Here is a 16,516-nt window from a genome sequence, read left to right as displayed (position 1 = left end):
GTATTTCAAATGAATACCACAACTCAATTAAAAAGAAAAAACCCTAGTAACTTATGAATTTACTATTCAATTTATATGCCTTCGGTTTTGGTGAAGCTGGGGGAAAAGAGAAAAAATTTGCACTCCTTTTAGTAGGTTTAGGTTTTTTGGTGTTTAATGTAGATGAAGCAATTCCAAAACTATTTTGGCTACAATAGCATAGGATTGAGCAAATAATTAAATGTTCTGAGTGCACTGGGAACCAGGGCTCTTACTATGGAAGATAAGGCATACAAATATGAAATGGAAAAAAACAAGCAGGAACTAACAGTAGTAAGTTATAAAACTCTTAAAAGACAAGGAGTCCATAAGTCCAGTGAATTAATAAGTTAATTTAATCAGTGGAGAAGGAAAGGCTCTTACTGAGGGCTGAGTATCTGCTAGGGAAAGTGGACAAAAACCTAGAATTGGAAACTTTTTTTGAAACTATCAGTAAAGAATGGCTAATGCAGGAATCAGGAGCAGGTGTTATATCCAGAAGGAAACCCTGCTGGTGGAGTGGATCAAGTGGTAGAGCACCTGTCTTGCAAGCATGAAGCCCAGAGTTCAAATCCCGGTACCGCCAAAAAAGTAAAAGAGATTTACCAATGTTAAATTTATTGAGGCGGTACCTGTAGGAAATATACACATACAGTATTTGGGGGATAAGGGAGCATAACATATGTAACTTACTGTCAAACAGTTCACAAGAAAAGTGTGTGATTATAGAAGGGAAAGAGGGAGAGAATAAACTCATTCTCGTCACTCAGAGCTGAATTCATTTAAAAATTCCTTTAAAAAGGACCCAACATTTTATGCCCAACACTGGACAATGTAACTTCTTAATTGTATATTAGGTCAAAAAGACTATAAACAAGTATAACAAAAAAGCAGAAAACTTGGCAATAAAACAGTATCAGCATCAAACACATGTTTGGATCTGGCCCTTCTTTTTCTACATCATGTTCCCTCCCTAACTATTGACTGTTAGTCAGCCCATTACGAAATCCATAATAATCTAATCTTTGGGGAAATTTCCACTGATCTGAACACACCCACCCTGCTAGAAGGGGTGCCAGTGAGTGACTTCATACAAAACTGGTTTACTCCCATCAATAAAATTTAACACTATTAATTCAATTTTAGAGAGGTAGTATATAGCAAAATGTTTAGGAACATAGACACTATATTCAGTGTTTTAATTCTGATTCTGTTGCTTACTAACAATGCAACCCTAACCTAGAAGATGACTCAAGTCTGTTCAGAATATGTCATGAGACTCATTAAAATTATAACTCAAAAACTGTTAGATAAGTATACAAAATATTTCACTTAAGAAGCAGGCAGGTGTTCCTTTTATTAAGATGTGGGTAATTTCTGAATATTACACTATATTAGAAATAGAAATTATTTGCCTACTTCCACCTTTTTTTTAGTAGTTCCAAAATTGAGATCTAGCAATTACTAAATATTTTATTTATCATCACATCAAAATCCATGGATTCTGATGTTGATAAAGCAAGGTATTATTTACATATTATTTAATATATGAAAAGAAAATTTTTCTTCAACAAATAAGAAAAGGTGGGTGGGGAGCTTATAAAGAGACAAGAAATCTATCAAGCAACTGCAACTAATTATAAACAAATTGCTCCAATTACACATTTTGGATCCTGATTCCAACAAACTTTATACATACATACACACTTCTGTGGTATATGAGATACAACTGGGGAAATTTAAATACTATCTGCACATCTCATATTAAGAAATTATTAAAAGTATTAATCATTAATAACTGTTACTGATTATTTTACATAGGCATGCTTTTTCCTAAATATTTTAGAGAAAACTTTGAACTATATATTAATACAACTCATATAACAGCATTTACTTACAAATAGGTGGCTAGAGATAAGACAAGATTGACCATTAGTTTTAATTACTGGACCTAGCTGACTCACTATATAATTCTACTTGCAATATGCTTAACATTTTCTATAATTAAAAAAAAAAAATTAAGCCAGGCATAGTGACCAACACCTGTAAGTCCAGCACTCAGGAAGTGAGATAGGTGGATCAAGAGTTTGAGATTAGTCTGGAATACATGGAAAGACGCTGTTTCAAAACAAAACAAAACAAAAAATACCTTTTTAAAATGCAAAATTCAAAAGAAAAGAAAGTTGGGAACTTTCAGCAGAGACAATAGAAAAATGAACTGAAAGTTTAATAAAATAAAGACTATAGAAATAAGATGGGAGAAAGGTGTAAAAATTTAATACAGGACAGGAATAAGTAGATTTTGGTCAATACAAGGTTCAAGAGCTGAAAAGTGATCCAAAATATATGTGTACAACTATAGCCACTAAGAAAATATATGTGCCTTAAAGCTATCTTTCCTACACTTCCTAAACTTCCTTCTTTCCATCCAAAACTCTTGTTATTCTTAACCCTCAATAATGGATTTTATTTCTACACCTCAACTTCTCTTTATTCTTTCCTTCCATTACTCTATTCTCATTTTCCGTAACTTATTTTTTGCATTTATATTTTAACCACAAACTTCACACTAAACAAAGATGAAATAATGAAAAGGGTAAACATGCTGGATATAAATAAGCACTTACTAGCTGTGGCCACAAACTTAAATACTTTCAATTTGGAATATCTCTAAAACAATGTATTTCAATATTCATTAGCTCCTGCTTCCTTGCAAAACAGTTCAAACTCTGTTATTGCATATCCATCTTGTAAGCACTGTTTCTTGGTATGTAAAGCATTTCATTAAGAATATGGATAAATTTATACAAATAATATCAATATACATTAAGGCACAGTGGAAAGAGCATGACTTACAAGTTCAGGCTCTGGCAATTTTTCATTCACTCAACATCTGAGCATCCAATACATACAATTTAGATATAAAGACTAACACAATGATGTAAATAATTTCAATATATCTTGGTTAGTGCAACAAGAGGCACACAGAAAGTTTATATAAGCGGTAAATATTTAATGAAAATTAGATGATCTATTAACTCTAAAATTCTATTAACTTAATCTAAATTCCTTTAAGCCTCTTCTTTTTAATATCCACAGACTACAATTTTAATCAAAATATAACATCTAAACATATTAAGATTTGAGCTAAAATTAAGATCCTAGCATGTGTAAACGCATAGGAGCTTTCCATTCGTTGTCTCCAAAGTCACACACACACAAAAAAACCCAAGCAGGTAGTGGTATTACCTCTTTACAGATAAGGTAACAAAACTTCAGAGAAACTAAGATAACTTACCCAAAGTCTCACACATACACTAAGAGGAAAAAAGGAATTTGAATCCAGATCTTTTGATTACAAAGCCTGTTCTCTTCCCACTATTTGTCTCACTTTTTTCTGCTACAAAAACCCAAAATTTCCAGCGATCACCTTAAGAGTACACAGAAGAAAACCTTAACACAGCTTGAAAGTGATGAACGTAAAAACTTTTTTTAGTTTCTGTAGTACATACCCTCATAACAAAATGCAAATATATAGAAAAAATTTAAATGTAACCAAAAAATAACGAGGTAATAGATATTTGACATGAATACATTTTGAAAACTAGTTAATAAAAACAAGTGAGATTTTGTGATTTCTTCTCTTTCTTTGCTCCAACACCAAACGACCAAGGAGGGAATGGCCCAGCATATTTTACCTATCAACATGTAGGAGTCCACATAATTATTTAAAAATACGTATTACAGAATATGAGAATACACAGAAAGTGTATGTGAAATGCTGTCAAATTTTGTAAAAGATGCAACATAAGCCAACTAAATCTAGAATGTCCAATCATTTACATTTGAAGCAATTTTGAAGTAATGTAATATACAATCTTATTTTTCTGTGTAAACTTCCTTAAATTCATCTTTTTTTTAAATTTTTTTCCAAGCTATCGTTTTAAATTGCAAATGTGAAGCAGCAAACACAATATCCCTAAAAAAATAACTTAACTCTTATATGTTATAATTGTTATAATAATTTGTTAATAAGTTAACAAATGACGGAAAGGGTGAGAAAAAAATTTGTGCACAACTCCAGAACTGTTAAGAAAAAGAATCCGAATCAGCATGAGCCAGTGGATCCTAGTGACAAGTTTTTCTTCAGAACTCCTTCACCTGGAGTATTGCCTCCCCCGAGCCCCAAATTTCGACTAACGGCAAATTTTACAATCAAGAAAAATACCTTAAGGCTGCTCTCACTGTCCAGCTCGATTTAAAATTCTGAGTCGTTCCCTCTCCCCCCCCCCCTTGCAATTACCTCAAACAACAAAAGATCAGTCTCCAGGGCCCTCAGTGACTAGAGTGCGAAGTGCACACACTTCCCTTCATCAGAACCGGGCCTGACCTGGGAATGGCACCAAACCGACCCGACGTTCTGTGTTCACTACTCCTCCGGGAACCGTGGTCAGAGTACCTCCGCCAAATACGCGCCCTGGAACCCGGCAGAGGACTTTTGCTCAGCTTTCGCCGCCGCCCCGCAGGCACAGCAACACGGTCCGCACCAGCCGAGGAATGACACCGCTCCATCTGAGCCCCGAGCCCCTACCCAAACGCAAACGCTCTTCTGTCCAGGCCTCTTGCAGCGCGCCGCGCGCGGGCCAATGGCTCTCTCAAACTCCACCGGCGGCCTCCCAAGCCGAGAGGGCACAAGCCCAAGCCCAAGCCCTCCCTCCTCCGCTTCCCCGGCTGTCAGCCCAAGCGCGGCCTCGGCTGGCCTCTACTGGCCCCCCTGGTGGGGAAGGGGCCGCCACGGCCTCGCCAAGGACGCTTCTCGTCCCTCAGCCCGGTGCAGTAGTGGCAGGCGGCTCTTCCGGACGCAAGGCCCGACCCGGCCCTCTGGGACAGCGAGGTGAACACACGCAGGAGCGAGCAGCCCAGCTTCCTTTCCCACCCCGAGGGTCTCCCAGCTCCTCCCGCCCCCGCCGTCTGCCCGGCGCCATTTTGTACGCAGCCGCTGCGACACACACAATAGTCGGCCGGGATCTCGCAGGAACAGCTCGGGACCCCCCACACTTCAGGCCTCTAGCTTCCATCCCCCTGCTCCCCGCAACGCAGCAGTCCTACCTATGCCTACCGACTAACTGCCGGATCCCATTCGCGCCCCACACGGGTTTAGCACTCAGCCTCCAGTCGCGACGCCGAAAAAGCCACCGCCTCCACAGAGCCCGTACGCATGCGCGTCTCCCAAGCCCAGCGAGCCCTCGTCTGCACTGGGCGCCTGCGTACTGCCCGCTCCGAGCTTGAGCTAGAGTAAGGGAGTAGGGCAACCTGCTTCCGGAAGGGGGCGCGCGCGCGTCGTGGCATGCCCTGACGCCTGCTGCAGACCTAAGCACCAACTCAATGTCCTTTGCTGGTTCTCAGCCCAAACAAACCATGCACAGCCTAAGACCTTTATTGTCTCTCCTCTTTCATGAAGTCTTCCCTGATCACTATTCCCTTCAATAACAGTAAACAAAAGTAATACTCATTCGGCACTTAATGTCATAATGCTTTGTACAGGTAAGGTTTTGCCTGCTTCTATACTCTCACCTTGTACTTTTGTTGTTCTCATCCCTAAACTAATGATATGATGTATAGCTAGCATGGCCACTCAAAATATCAGCATATTAGGGCTGAGGATGTAGCTCAGTGGTACAGTGCTTGCCTAGCATGTGCATGGGAATAGGTTTCATCCCCAGCACTGTTTAAAACAAACAAAAACTTGTTTTCTTCAATGCTTTATCTTTTCAAAGTGACTCTATTACCCTAAAACACTTATTAATCATTGGACAAAAATCTGATAAAACTCACAGTCCCTGCCTCCCAGACACCACACAAATCACACCACTCAATCTGAGTTCAATGGTAGAGCCTTGCCTAACACGTGCAAGGTTGTGGGTTTGATCACAGCACTGAAAAAAAAAATTACACAAATTTCCACTTCTACCAAATATGGAGGGGAATAATTTCTGCACAAACTCATTTTCTTCTCTAAACTCTGCAACACTTTAAAGATCATTGGACTTTTCTCTGCTTCAAAGGTTTAGTAAAATTAATTTTTGAAATATCTTGTCTGGTGCTTTTTTCTGCTTCTTCACCAATTTTGTCCAGATATTTTATGACATTTAGTTTGCTAAGAATTTCTCTCTCCTCTACAATTTGGTCACTTGTATTTTCCTAGAAGCCATCCATTTCATCTAAGTTTTCAAATTCATTTGTCTGCAGTTGGGTAAAATAACCTCTTAAAACTCATTTCCTTTATGCCAACCCTTTATATGACTTTAAGTATTTCCCCAGCACTTATCACATTCCAACATACCAATAATTTATTATTTTTTCTACCAATAATTTATTATTTTTTCCTTATCTATCTCTCTCCACTAGAATGTGTGCCTCATGAGGTCAGGAATAGTTGTCTATCTTTATCACTGCATGCCAAGAATGATACTGAGCATACAGTAGAAAACCAGTAAATATTTGTTAAAAGAATTAATGACTGATGAATAAAAACTATGGTGTGTAATTATTGAGCATCATTTCATACCTACCAGTCATGTGTATTTCTTCACTTAAAAATTTTTTCCTATTCTTTGTTCATATTTTTAATGAGCTGTCATTTATGAGAAGGCAATTCTTACATATCAAGAATATTAATCTTTTATCAAATATGTTATAATTGGCTCATTAACATTTTGTTTCTGAGGGTCTTTTGTCTTTATAGATTTCAAATTTTCATGCAATCATATCATCAATTTTTTTCCTTTATGACTTCTCTTGGTTTTTTGTTTTTTTTTTTTTTTTGATGGTACTGGGGTTTGAACTTTGGGCCTTAAGTTTGCTAGGCAGGCACTCTACACTTGAGCCATGTCTCTAGCCCTTCCTTTGTGGCTTTTGAGTTTCTTTGTAGTCTAGGAAGCCTTGCTCCACCCTCTTGAAGATTATAAACCCAGAAATTATAGCAAATTCTCCAAAGTCTTCTAAATTTTTGTTTATAACATCACAACTTTTTTACATCTACATGTTTAATCATCTAACATTTGTTATTTTTATATGAGGTCGAGATCTAGCTTTATTTTCTTCCAAATGAATAAAGTCAATTATAAAGGTCCCAAGTATTAACCAAACTACCCGTTTCCCAAAATTGAAATGTGTCTTCCCTTAAAAAAAAAAAAAAAAAAAAGGCAGGGGTATGGGTGTGGCTCAAGTGGTAGAGCACCTGCCTGACAAGCACAAGGCCCTGAGTTCAAGCCCCAGTAATATACACAGAGAGAAATCAAACAAAACCTATTTAGTTCCTGTATATAAAAATAGATTTATGAACTTTTTGACCTGGCTGAATGATCCACTTGTTTACCCATAGGTCAGTGCCATTTGGTCATTCACTTAACTGGACCCAATAAATACGTATTGTACATTTCTTATTTTCTGCATATTATTATGATTGACATCCTGAAAATCCTGACAGGAAAACCTTCCCCTCCTGGGGCTAATTCTTAGAAAACAACAAAGGGTGCCAAAGAAGCATGTCTTTGATATGCAAATTAACCAGTTCTGAGCCACCTTCATGGGTTCTGAAATCATAGGAGGGTTCCTCTGCTTAGATCATCCCAGAATCAGGTACCTGGGATCAGGTCAACTAGGAACCATCCTACAGTTAAGAAGCTGCCTAAAATACTCAAATTAGCCAATCCTGAACTGTTCATCTGCTCCTTGAGAAATTCCAATAAAGGCTTTAGCCTAGGCTCTCTCCTCACTCCTCTCCCTTCTACCTCGAGACTGACCTGGATGTTTCCCTTATGGCCCTACTCAACATGCTATGCCTCTTGTTTCCATGACTGTGAATGCAGTGAACTAGTTTTCCTGACCCTTATCTTGGTTCTTATGTGGCAGCAAATGACTGAGCATCTCAAAAAGAACACAGAACAAAAATACTACTTGTGTAGGAAACAATAAACAAATACATAATGTGGTAATATAAAATAAAGAAAATACAGGGAAGGGGGAAATAAGGAGGCAGAGGCTAAGGAATGTTTTACATGGGGGAATCAGTGAGGTCTTCTCTGATAAGGTAACATCTGAGCAGAAATATAATCATGTGGATACCTAGAAGATGAGCTCTGGAACCAGAGGAACCATCAAGTACCAAGGCCCTGGGACTAACAAGGAGGCCAGTTCAGTTGAGGAAGAGTGACAGGATGAGGTGAGGATAGAAAAACAGTGAAGGACCAGATTATGAAGAGCCTTACAAGTCACTTAAGGTAACACAGAACACTGAATTAAGCATTGGATTAGGAATCACAAGAGTCACCTCTCCAGTCCTTGTTTTCATATTAAACTCACTAGACCACTTTTGTTGTTGCTGTTTTTTAACATGTAAAAGGTGTGAGGAGAACTAGATTAGTTTGTTCATAAGATGTGAGTGTAGAAATCTCCTGTACACTGAAAGATATTCATTAAGATTTATAGCATTCCTAAGAAAAATATTTTTACCACAGAGTCTACCAAGGTACCTTCTGGTCACTTTGGACTACTTCCATAAATACTCATTTCCATCTAAAAAAATGTCAGCATTCATGTGTTATGGTTTGGATACACAGTATCCACCCAAAAGACTAATGTATTGAAGGCCTAACCCATCTGATAGTGCTAGTAAGAGGTGACTGGACCATGAGGGCAAATAACTTCATCAATGGATGGCATTATTGGGAGGCAAGGGAAACTAGAAGGTAGGGCCAAATTAGAGATGTAGATAACTAGGAGTGTGTGAAGGGTATATCTTGTCACTGGCCCCTTCCTCTCTCCTCTGCCATGAGGTGAGCCATTTTGCTCTACTACATGATCCTCAACTAGCTGTCTTATCTCACCATGCCCAGGTCCAAAAGCAATGACCCACATGCCCATGGACTAAACCTCTAAACCATGAGCCATAATAAACCCTTTCTCTCTCAAGTTGTTTTTCTTAGGTATTTTGTCCTACCAATGGGAAACTAACACCCTTCGACAGTAAAAGTGCTCTCCTACGTCTCATTGTCTTCTCACCACCACAATTCTCTACCTTCTTTCACCCACCCTGTTTTCTGATTGACCATACAAAAAGAATTGAGCAGCTTTATCCAGAGCTCAGCTTCTGCCTGCTCAGCCCAGTCACACCTCAATGCCTGAAAGCATTAGAAAAAAGAATAGTCATCACAAACTTCTCTTGTGATCTGTTAACATACATGGAACTTTGTCTCAGTGACATAAAGCATTTCATCACATTTCAGCTCAAGTGCAAGTTTCCTAAGAAGATTTGGGATAACTACTGCCCTTCCATCTTTAGAAGCCAAATCTAGTATTGGCAAAGAAGAAGGCCATGATGAAAAGTTCAAGAAATTCCAGGCTATTTCCTGTTCTGCAAAAGAAAATGAACACCAAGAAAGCTTAATTTTTACTAATCCTTGAATTTTGGAGATTAATAAGGTACACTCGGGCATAACATATATAGAAGTTCAGAAGCTAACTCAAGAAAACAAGCAGTTATTTTTCTGGGGTTTTACAAAAAGTAAATGCAGTGGCAACAAGAAATTAGTTTGTCTCTTCTTATTAAGGTGGTTTTTAAATATGTTCACAAATTTTCTTGATATACTTCATTTCAAGAGGTAGAGCCTAATTCTCTTCCCCTTGAAGAAAATGTGGTAGAAGTGACATTAATCCTATTTCACAAAACGGATAGCTGATACCTGAACCTTGGGTTGCTTATTCTAGGGAAAGCCAGTTGCCATGCTTTAAGGACAACAATACAGCTTCATAATTAAGTTCATAAAGTACCCCTGATACAACAATAATAAAAATGTTATATTACATGTTTGAAATTTTTTTTAAAAAGCTCATAAAACTGGGCATGATGGTGCAGGTCAGTAATTACAGCACTTAGGAGGCAAAGCAGGAGGATCTTGAATTCAAGGCCAACCTGAGCTACACAACAAGCCCCTGTCTCAAAAGAACCAAGGGCTGAGTATATAACCCAGTGAAGGAGTACTGGCCTAGTAGATGCAAGGTCCCACATTCAATGGAGAAGGGAGCTTATGCCAATGATCAGTATCAAATTGCCAGCCATTCCACCTGTTTTGGAGACAGACCCTCCAGCCCCAATTAAATCTTCAGGCATCCATGCAGCAGGTCCACCAGTGCATTGAGTGCTGCCATGTTCCCCTGTGGCTCAAACGCAGGTCTTGGTGAGCAGTAAGTTGGAAAATTTCCAAGACCCCCTGGCCCAGTGCACCTTTCATTGCAATGACAAAGTCAAAGATTCAATGGATGTAGGAAATAAGGTACATCTGGACAGTTGTGTGACCAAGTGTGTGGATGACTATATGCAACTCATCTTAACTATGACCAAGAAGATGAAAGAGTTTCTCTCATCTATTAGGAAATAAAAGTCTTTGCCAGTAACCACTGAGCTCAGGGCAGGAATCTATTTAAAAAGAGGAATGGGAATTTTAGTCTTTTAAGCAAAGTTTATGAATGAAGAAACTAAGGATGGCAACAAGTTTAAGGCATATTTTTCTTTCCTATGGACACCGACTCTTTTATGTTTCCATTTAGAAAGTGAAGTGGAAAAAACTGGTGCTAAAATTTGGGTCAAAGATAGCACAGGGATGGAGGGAGGGGGGACAGGTTGTTGAAGAGCCTAAACTCTGTGTGTAGCAAAAGCTTTTCCTGACAGTTGAGATCTCACATGTATGAAGCCAGAGATCCCTGTGTAGTAAGAAGAATCTGGCACCTTGGATATCTCAGACCTTCTGTCTGAGAAGAGGTATGTCTTACCAACTTCCTGTTTACCAAAAGTATTACCACATCATTTTCCATAAGTTATAAAACAAAATCTAATAGATCGCTAGTTTAATTTTGCTTGGTTTTGTTTTATATAACAAAAAATGGAGCTAGGAAAGAGTAGTTTGGATAAGAACTTTGAGGCCAGGTGCCAGTGGCTCACACCTATAATCCTAGGCTGAGATCAGTTCAAGGCCAGCCTGGGCAAATAATTTCCAACTCCAAAGTAACTAGAGCAAAATGGACTGGAGGTGTGGCTCAAGCAGTAGAGTACCTGCTCTGCAGAAGCAAAGCCCTGAGTTCAAAATCATTTCCATCATACACACACACACACACACACACACACACACACACAACTTTGAAAGATTCTTGTATACATCCATTTCTGGCCATCAAGACGTGGATGTACATGTCTTGAAATTCCTGGAGACCACTGCTAAACATGAGAGTCAGTGTCACACTTGAGTAGTGAAAATAGAGATTCCTTCACTGGCTCATGGGCTTTGAGGCTTTCTGAAGCAGACTGACATGATAATCTTGCCTTGAAGGGAATGGGGATTTGATCGTGTCATATCAGTATCTAGGAATAAACACTAAAATAGGAGGAAAAAAATACAAAGATCATGACCCAACAATCAGGGGGCAATGAACCGGGATTTAGAAACAATAGAATTTGGACTTGAGCTCTAATTTAAGCAATATTAATAATTAGCTTCCTCAAGCATAAAATGAGAAAATCCTTTACTTGGAGGATTATCCTTTACTTGAAGGATTATCATGTTATAAGACCTATCTCCTGACTGTCCTGTATACAAAGTCTACATACTACCTACAAAAGTAACTCAAGAAAGACATCCACTTTGAGAATGAAAGCACAAAAGAGTTCCAGGGATACGCTTCCCAGTGAATCAACTATAACTGATATAAAACAAAAAACAACTACTTAAAATCTATGCAAATTGTTCTGAAAGCACACAGTGAATAAAGAAATATTATTAAACAAAACGATATTTTGTTTTGAAACTTGATGAAAACAGTGAGAATCTCTGGCACTAGAGTGACCGTGACCTGCTCACTTGCATCCCGGTATGATGGAAGATCCTCTCTAGTTGATATAGACAAGAACATGGGCCCCTCTTCCTCTAGGTCCCAAAAGATACAGTAGGATAGGCCACTAGTATGTCTCTTTCCCTCCTAGCTCTGTATTATAAAGAGCTTTCAGTCTAGGGCAGCAGAAAGGTTTAGGGCCCTTTTTTATGACCAGCCCATACTTACAATGGGGGAGCCCTAACTCAGACAAAGCAGGCCAAAAATACTAGGGTCCTGCCTGTCTGCACTATTCAGAGGGGTCCGTATGGCATTGTTCTGAATTCCCATAACTTAAGGTTTTTTTGGTTTTGCTTTCTTTTTTTTTGGCAGTCCTGAGGTTTGAACTCAGGGCTTCATGCTTGCAAGGCAGACACTCTACCACTTGAGCCACACTTCCAGGTCAGAATTCCCATAACTTAAAAGGAAATATTCACAATGTCTTCAACCTTGATGTCCTGCAAACGAAGGAGGAGCATGTACTCAAGATTTGAAGACGAAGTACATCCAATACAAAAATCAGATGAAAAGGAAGAAAAAAAGAAATACAAATGTAATATGCAAGAATTCTAGGATTCTATTGAAAGACCAAAACCTACAAATTGTGGCATAGATAAAGGAGAAGTACAATGAAAAAGCATAGAAAATATATTCACTAAAGTAATATCAGAGGGCTGGTAGAGCGGCTCAAGCATACAGAGTGCCTGCCTAGTATTCTATGAAGCCAGTATTACTGTGATACCAAAACTGGTTAAAGACATGACCAAAAAAATTACAGACCAAGTTCTCTAATGAACATGCATGTAAAAATTCTCAACAAAATACAACCTGAATTCAATAGCACATTAAAAAGGTCATACACCAAAATCAAGTTGACTTCATTCCAAGGATGCAAGAATGGTTCAACATATGCAAATAAATTAACACAATACAGTACATAAACAGAACAAAGGACAAAAATCACAGGATCATCTCAATAAATGCAGAAAAAGCCTTTGTCAAAAATTCAGCATCTATTCATGATAACAGCCTTGAACAAACTAGGAATGGAAGGAACAAACCTTATTATTATAAAAGCTATAAACCTATACCCAACATTGTCCTAAATGGGGAAAATTTGAAACCATTTTCTCTAGGTCAAGAATGAGACAAGGGTGTCCACTCTCCCCATTCTTATTCAAGATAGTGCCAGAATTCTTAGAGCAGTAAGACAAGAGAAAGAAAGAAAAAAGATACAAGCAGGAAATGAAAAAGTCAAATTATCCTTATTTGCAGATGATAAAAATCCTATACATAAAGGAGTCTTAAGAGTCCACCATAAAATACTCTTAGATCTGATAAATACTTTTGGCAAAGTAGAATACAAAATTAACATTAAAAATTGGTAGCTTTTATATATACCAATAATGATAGGCTCAGAAAGAAATCAGGAAAACAATCTCATTCATCATAGTCTCAAAAAATTAAATGCATAGGAATAAATCTAACTAAGGAGGTGAAAAGACTTTACAATGAAAACTATAAAACATTGAAAAATACATCAAAGAAGACACTAGGACATGGAAAGACTTCCTATGTTCATGGGTCAGCAGAATTAATATTGTGAAAATGGCTATACTACCAAAAGTGATATACAGATTCAATACAATATCCACCAAAATTCCAATGCCATTCTTCATGGAAATAAAAAGCCAATCCTAAAATTTATTTGGAAGAACAAAAGACTTCAAATAGCCAAACCAACTTGATTTTGGTGTATGATCTTTTAAATGTGGTACTGAATTCAGTTTGTCAGTATTTTTTGTTGAGAATTTTTACAAGCATGTTCATTAGGGAAATTGGTCTATAATTTTATTTTTTTTGTCATGTCCTTATTCAGTTTTGGTATCACAGTAATACTGGCTTAATAGAGCAACAAAAGCAGTCCTGGAGGTCTCACAATATCTGACTTCAAATTATACTACAGTGTCATAGTAACAGAAATAGTATGGTATTGGCACAAAAACAGATATATAGATCAGTAAAACAAAAGATCCAGAAATAAGGTCACACAGCTACAGCCATCTGATTTTTGACAAAGGCCCTAAAAAGCTACATTGGAGAAAAGACTGTTCTTTAACACATGACGTGGAGAAAATTAGATATCCATATGTAGAAGGCTGAAACTAGACACCTATTTTCACCCCTGTACAAAAATCAATTCCAAATGGATTAACTATCTTAGTGTAAGACCACAAGTGTTGAAACTGTTAAAGCAAAACATAGGCATGGGCATAGATAACCCTTTGCTGAATAAAATCCAAGTTGCTCAGAAAATAAGAATAAGAATTAAAAAACAGGATAGCAAAGAAAACAATTACTAGAATCAAAACAAAACCTACAGAATAGAACAAAATTTTTGAGTTATTCATCAGATAAAGGATTAATATTCACAGTATATAAGGGCCAAAAATTAAACACCAAAAGAAAAAATAATCCAATTAACAGGCAAATAAATTTCAGTTTTCAAAAGTACAGATGATTAGTAAATACTTGAAGAGTTAAATATCCTTAGCCATAAAGTAAATGCAAATCAAAATATTGAGATTTTTTTCTCTCCCCAGTCAGAATGGCTATTGCTAAGAAAACAAACAACAAATGCTCATGAGAATATGGGGTAAAAAGGACCTAATACACTGTTGGTAGAAATGTAAATTCTACCATTCTACTATGAAAATGAGAATGGAAGTTCCTTAAAATAGTAAAAATATGATCCTGTTAAACCACTTCTGGGCATATATCTGAAGGAATGTAAGCCAACCTACAGTTGAGATACCTACATCCATGTTTATGGCAGTACTATCAAATAGCCAAAATATGGAATTAGCCTAGGTGCTCATCAACTGATAGGTGCATAAAGACAGTGGTACATATCACAATAGAGTATTATTCATCCATAAAGGTGAACGAAATTTTATCATTTTTAGGAAAATGGATGGAACAAGAGATCATCATATTAAGCAAAATAAGCCAGACTGATAAAGAGAAATAGAACGTTTTCTCTCACATGTGGAATCCTGTCCTTAAAAATGAATGATAGGAATGTAAAACAGTTCTTTTTAGGGGTGGTTACCTTCAGGAGCAGGGAGGGTGAAAGGAGAGAGTAAATGGGGGAAAATATGGTTGAAGTACTTTATACACATGTATGAAAATGAAACAATGAAACCTGTTGACATTGTTTAAAGAAGGGGGGAAGGGAGAAAGAGTGACAGAGGGGGTGAATTTGATTAGGGTACATTGTATGCATGTATAGAAACACCACAATGAAACCCTTTTGCATAAGTAACGTGTTCATAAAAATGTAAAACAAAGCTGAACATGGTGACTCAGCCTAAAATCCAGCTACCTGGGAAGTGGAGCTCAAGAGGATCACAGTTCAAGGTCAGCCTGGGGAAAACTTTAGTAAGACCCCATATCAATCAACAGTGAGGCATAGTGGTACATGCCTACCATTCCAGCTACACAGGAGGCATAAATAGGAGGTTCATGGTCTAGGCCAGCCTGAGCAAAAACGTGAGACCCTATCCCAAAATAACTAAAGCAAAAAGGAGCTGGTAGTGGCATGGCTTTAGTGGTAGAGTGCCTGCTAGAAAGGGCGAGGCTCTGAGTTCAACTCCCAGTACCACAAAAAAAAAGTAAAAATAAAAGTTTACCATATAATTAAAAAAAAACCCAAGAAATTAAGAGGAAACTGACAACCTTATGATATCAATATAATTTATCATAGACTAGCTAGTTGACCACAGTGAAATAGAGAAAGAGGCTCCTAGGAACAGAACAAACATCAGAGGTTATTCTCAAAAACTATTCTTGCAAAGGAACACACATTTAATGAAGCAGATTGAGGAGAAATTTAGGCCTCAGGGCCTGGTCAGAAATAACAGAGAAATCAGCATGCAATTAATGAAGTCTTAAAGTTGAATGTGAAATCAACAGATGCAGTGTAACAGAGATTGGGGAAGAAGACAGTAAAAAAGAACTCTGATAAAACACTTATTCCAGGATGGATTGTGTGCACATCTAAGACTTCATCCTTTTGAATCCAACAACAGAGCTGTGCACTGCAGGGGGGAATAAGACTACAATAAAATAATCACTAAACCAGTAACAATAAAAACAAGTCCCATGGGAGGGAGAGCATGTCCAGAAAGTATTCAGTATCCATAGTTGCTACAATATATTTACCTAAGACATCCAGTTTTCAACAATTACAAGACACACAAAGAAACAGGAAAACATAATCTGCACAGAGCAAAAACAGATATGTAACAGAAACTGTCCGTGAATGGGTCCAAATATTGGATTTAACAAGGAAAAAATCCTAAAGAAAACCATTATTTTAAGTTTAAAAAGTATGATGATAACATTGAAACAAGTAAAGAGTATTAAGAGAGCATGAAATGATTGTTGAGTCCACCCCTAGAATTTCTTATTCAGTATGTCTGGGGACTACAATTTGAGAATGGCTGCTATAGCCAAATCTGGCCTCCTCTGGACTTTTAAAATACCATGATAGTGAGCAGCTTTTATTTTTGCC

The 16,516-nt window shown here is 37.6% G+C and overlaps 1 protein-coding gene and 1 non-coding gene across 6 annotated transcripts in view; both read right to left on the bottom strand.

Annotated features, from left to right (window-relative positions):
* The window catches only part of Znf638 (zinc finger protein 638), a 114,365-nt gene that overhangs the window by 65,536 nt on the left and 32,313 nt on the right, over positions 1–16,516 (bottom strand). The window contains exon 1 of one of the 5 annotated variants that reach the window (XM_020180943.2): positions 5,128–5,284. The exons of 3 other annotated variants lie outside the window; for them this stretch is intronic. The gene's annotated coding sequence lies outside the window, so the exon portion shown is untranslated. Of the gene's footprint in view, positions 1–5,127; positions 5,285–16,516 lie in introns of those variants that run through there. One more of the 5 variants, XM_020180944.2, reaches the window with a different exon arrangement.
* Positions 12,268–12,340, bottom strand: Trnaa-ugc (transfer RNA alanine (anticodon UGC)). The gene has a single exon. It is a non-coding gene; the product is annotated as a tRNA-Ala (tRNA).

The sequence above is a fragment of the Castor canadensis genome, chromosome 12 (assembly GCF_047511655.1).
Source record: "Castor canadensis chromosome 12, mCasCan1.hap1v2, whole genome shotgun sequence".
Taxonomy (NCBI): Eukaryota; Metazoa; Chordata; class Mammalia; order Rodentia; family Castoridae; genus Castor; species Castor canadensis.
Note: the sequence above shows the minus strand (reverse complement) of the source record. Positions and strands in the feature narration are given on the sequence as shown.